The sequence below is a fragment of the Pocillopora verrucosa genome, chromosome 5 (assembly GCF_036669915.1).
Source record: "Pocillopora verrucosa isolate sample1 chromosome 5, ASM3666991v2, whole genome shotgun sequence".
Taxonomy (NCBI): Eukaryota; Metazoa; Cnidaria; class Anthozoa; order Scleractinia; family Pocilloporidae; genus Pocillopora; species Pocillopora verrucosa.
This window is the reverse complement of record NC_089316.1, coordinates 28757487-28761859: the sequence shown is the minus strand read 5'-3', so window position 1 is coordinate 28761859 and position 4373 is coordinate 28757487. Positions and strand designations below refer to the sequence as shown.

The following is a 4373-nucleotide window of genomic DNA, read 5'->3' as shown; positions in this document are numbered from 1 at the left end:
GCTGCTCATTGAGCAGCTCATATATTAAACTGATTTTTGGAACTGGGCTGTGGAAAAGAGGCTTGCCTCGTCCCAGCCACGGGTTGCCTCGGTATAGCACTACCTCCGAGTGCGGCCCACTTCCCTCTGGGGAAGACACATTCAATCCAAAACAAAGTCAACGGTATAGCATTCTTTTATGTTTACAGGAGCCCCGCCCGCCCTTAGAGGGGGAAGAGGTGAAAGAGGGATGATAATTCAGACAACAGACAATGGCAGGAACGGCCGCTGGCCTACGTTTTCTGAAGTGCGCAAAGCACTACCACAAGGACCTAGGGGTAAGTGGATTTTTTCACCGAGGGCAGACGCTGAAAAAGCATACTTACCTGACGCGGGTTTTGCCTGCGTTATAGTATCGCGCGTGGATTCGTGGATTCACAAGTGTCTTTGGATTAAAGAAGCAGGATTTTTGTAAGTATTATTGTGTTCTGGTTTGGCTGTTTTTTTCTGGTGACCCTCCCAGGGACTCATGCTCGGCTCCTTGCCGTAACCTGGGGTAGCCAGTCTCTGGTTGTTTTTCCAGTCTTGGGCTGGATTGGCTTTTCTTCTTGGCTTTTTTGGCCTGTTGAGTGTGGTATTTTGCCAGCTCACAGGTTTTGCCGTTTTTTCGGGTCACCCATCCACTTTTGGGTTGTTTGTTTTTGCCATGGGTGTTGAGTGTGTCAGGACGTGCGTGATTCACGCGTCAGTGATGTTGGCTAATTATGATAAGGACCGTGTGATGGCTCTCCTTAGGGAGCATATTGATTTTGAAAGGCTTTCTGCCATTCAGTTTTGCCCTAGGGGCTTGATTCGTATTACTTTTAAGAATGTCTCAGACAAAGAAGAATTTGTGCGTATGGGTTCACTGGCGTTGGATGGGCACGATCTTAGTGTGACGTCTTCTGATAAGCCGCCGTCTTTTGTGTATGTACACTATTTTCCTGCCGAAGGTGACGATGCTCTGATCTGTGATGAGCTAAGAAAATACGGAGAAGTTATCAGTATTAAGCACCAGAATTTTTCAGGAATTCCGGGCCTTCTAACTGGGTCACGGATTCTTAGGATGTTATTATCGGATCCAGTCCCTGCTGAGTTCCGCATTGACGACTATCCTGTGCGGGTTTGGTATAGGGGTATCCCTCCGTTCTGCCAGATATGTAAAGTTAATGGCCATAAGGCCGCAGATTGCCAGTTCAACGGAAAATGTAGAAGGTGTGGTTCCCCAGACCACAAAGCGCATGCGTGTGTCCGGCCGTGGGGTCAGTCTGTTGTTCCAACAGAGGCAGCTGTCCCTGAGGCGGTCCCTGACCCCTCTGGGACTGTTGTGCCTGTTGTCTCTGAAAGTTCTGCCGGTTTGGATAAGGGTGTGGTTGTGGATGTGATTGAGGGTGCGGTTGAAGATGTGGTTGTGGAGAATGTGGTTTCGGATGAGGATGATGAGGATGTAGTCGAGGGTGTGGTTGAAGATGGGGTTGTGGAGAATGAGGTTTCGGATACGATTGAGGATGCTGTGGATGCTAATGTGGAGGATGAGGTTGCTGTTAGTACCCCTGTTCCTGTCCCTAGTCGAGTTAGTGCTCCTGTTGAGTTGGGGCTAGCCCCCCCGGTCCCTGTAGTGACTGAGGATGTGCAGACCCCCGCAGATTCTGTTATTCGTAGGAAGGTTTTGAAGTGGTATCGGGATGAGTTATGCCGCTGTTCTAAGGATCAAGCCTTTGTTCTGTCCTACAGGGATATGAGGGTGCGTGAGGTTTCCCCTACGGATTTTTTGGAGTTGGTGTCGGTAGTTTTGGAAAATGGGGTGTCTCTCAGTGTGGATCCAAATCTTCTTCGTATCGCTAGAGTGGATACGAGTGGTGAGCAGTCTGAAGTGGGTTTTGCGCAGTATCTTCTTGAAGTACAGGGGGACCCTTCCTTTTTGATTGGTTTCAGGGGCTCTCTTGTTGACCAGATTGGTCCTACGGAGCATGATAACGTTTTGTGTGTGGAGTTTGTGGACCTCAATGGTCGGCAATGTCGGAGGCTTCCCGCCAAGGCTTTGTGGGTTAAGAAGGCCACAGTTTGTAATTTTACCAGTACCAATGTGGATAATAGTGTAATTAATGTTGTAAATGATGGCGTTTCTAAGTCTCGTCCTGTGGTCCCTACTGCTGCAGTTCTTGCTGCAGAGCTGCTGAAGCGTTCTGCCCCCCCTTCTGTTGTGGGAGTTCCGAAATGTAGGAAGAAATTGTAGTAAATATTAGTAAACAATACTATCTAAGTAAATAATATGTGAATAAAGTATTTAAGTCCTGGTTTTAAATAATGTAATATTGTAAATAATAGTTTTTCTATGTTTTTGTATCCGTTTTTGTTCGTTTGTTTTGGAGTGGGCGTGTTCATTTTTGGGTGTGAGTGTGTTCAATGTTTGCGAGGTGGGGTTCGATTCCCCAACGAAGTTGGTGTCTGGTGGCCCTCGGTTTATGGTGGACCCAACCCTAAGGCATTGCACTTTCAGCCATGGGTTGGATTAGGTCTGAGATCGGCAGGCATTGCACCGCCCTCACGGGAGCCTGGCCGTTCACCTTAAATATAAAAAACTTACCTGACGCGGGAGGTACTGTGATCAAGGAGGCAGTCCTCTCAAGGCGAGGCCCTTTCATTGCACTTCGACTGGGTTGACCCTTGCGATTACCCCAAATGTGGGTAACTCGAGCGTATAATTTCTGGTAGTGGGGACCTGCGTTCGCGCTCGTCCCCGCAAAAGTCATCCAAACTATGTCTATATGGCCCTCTTACTGACTATCGAGGGTATTTTTGCTTTTGCAGTGGACCGGTAGACTTGCAAAGAAAGCAAAGGACGCACAACTGGCCAAGGTGTTGGCACGTTTGGAGGGGTAGAAGTGCATTGGAGAGACTGGAGGAAGGAAACAAGGTGAGTTTCGGGGCGGTGCGTAACTTTGCTGGCTGTTTTTGTTCAAGGCCTGTCTGCTCTATTGTGTGTAAAGTCCTGTTCGTTTGTATTTGCAGGTTGTGCGTGCCGTGCCGTGCTGTGCTATGCGCGCGAAGGGAAAGGAAATGAAAGGAAACCAAACGGCCGATCGACCGAGCGAGCGAGCATAGAAGGGCATTCGACTTGGACCGTGAGTACACTTTGAACCTTTTGAGCGGTTTTATTGTCACTGGAGCCGCTTTTAGAAATGCTATTGCTATCGTTAGTGTATCCTTTGTGCGAGCAAGCGAGTGAACGAATGAACGAGGGAAGGAAACAAACTAGCAGAGTAGTAAAAGTATCGAACCTTTTTCCCGATTCGTTTGCAGTCTGAATCCAACCATTGTCGACTTTCAGTGCCGTTTTTTCGCGCGCCTCCTCTTGGAAGTGTGCGAGTGTTTTGCCACGTCACGATGGCTTAAAACTGCGTCTCAGAAGTGTGCGTTTTTTTCCTATTCATTTTTTCGTTCGTTATTTGGAATGATTTGATATCACAGAAGTAGAATTTGACATCATAAACTGTTCATCTCGCGCGTGCTCACTCGCTCGCGCGCGCTCTGTAAGAAAAGTCGATCGCACTAGAGTTTTCGCCATTAGCTGGCCGATTTTTGACAAAAAGGTGTTTTCCCCCCTCGTTTTTTGCTTTGATTTTGTTCCTCACTCACCTACGGCTCTCTATGTGAAATTGTGGTGTATGGAGAGCTATTTATTGGGATAAAACGTTTAGAGATGTTCGCAAGACAAAAAATTGAAGCCTACAACACGGGGTATTCCCAGGCGGTCACCCATCCAAGTACTAACCCCGCCCGACAGGGCTTAACTTCGGTGATCGGACGAGAACCGGTGCTTTCCCTGTGGTATGGTCGTAGACGAGGAAATGGGGTCGAAATTCTGCTTGTTATCGGCCAGGTTCAGGCTGTAAAGCGGCCACATCCCTGAGTGTAGGCGAATTTGAAATTCTAAAGCCCTAGTTTCGTTACTCTAACCCTAAGAAATCGATACTCTAACCCTAAGAAATTGTTACCCTAACCCTAAGAAATGGTTACCCTAACCCCGAAGTCGTTACCTAACCCTAATGTATTTTCCTCAACCCAGTTAACACATTGAGGAGCATCGATTTGAAGCACTATTCCCTAGGGAGGGGAGGGAGGGGTCCCAAGAGACATAACGTGTCCTAAAAACCTATTATACAATGTTTTAGCTCCGTAGGTGCGTGTATCTGGCTTTAAAATCTTACAGTGAGGAGATACCAAACGGGTCAGCCTCTGGGACCGTCTGCGGGACTCGCAAGGGCTTGTGGGGGCGACCTGCTACTATCCACCATAAACCGTGGGAAGGATCCCTCGACCACCCCCCTCACCCAGGGCATGCTTCGGCATCG

General features: G+C 48.1%; 2 non-coding genes and 1 pseudogene across 2 annotated transcripts; 2 read left to right on the top strand and 1 right to left on the bottom strand.

Annotated features, from left to right (window-relative positions):
- Positions 1-125, top strand: LOC136281420 (U2 spliceosomal RNA; annotated as a pseudogene).
- Positions 126-2597: 2472 nt separating this feature from the next.
- On the top strand, positions 2598-2761 carry LOC136281378 (U1 spliceosomal RNA). The gene has a single exon (XR_010717727.1). It is a non-coding gene; the product is annotated as a U1 spliceosomal RNA (small nuclear RNA).
- A 983-nt stretch (positions 2762-3744) lies between these two features.
- On the bottom strand, positions 3745-3863 carry LOC136281457 (5S ribosomal RNA). The gene has a single exon (XR_010717777.1). It is a non-coding gene; the product is annotated as a 5S ribosomal RNA (ribosomal RNA).
- Between the last annotated feature and the right edge of the window lie 510 nt (positions 3864-4373).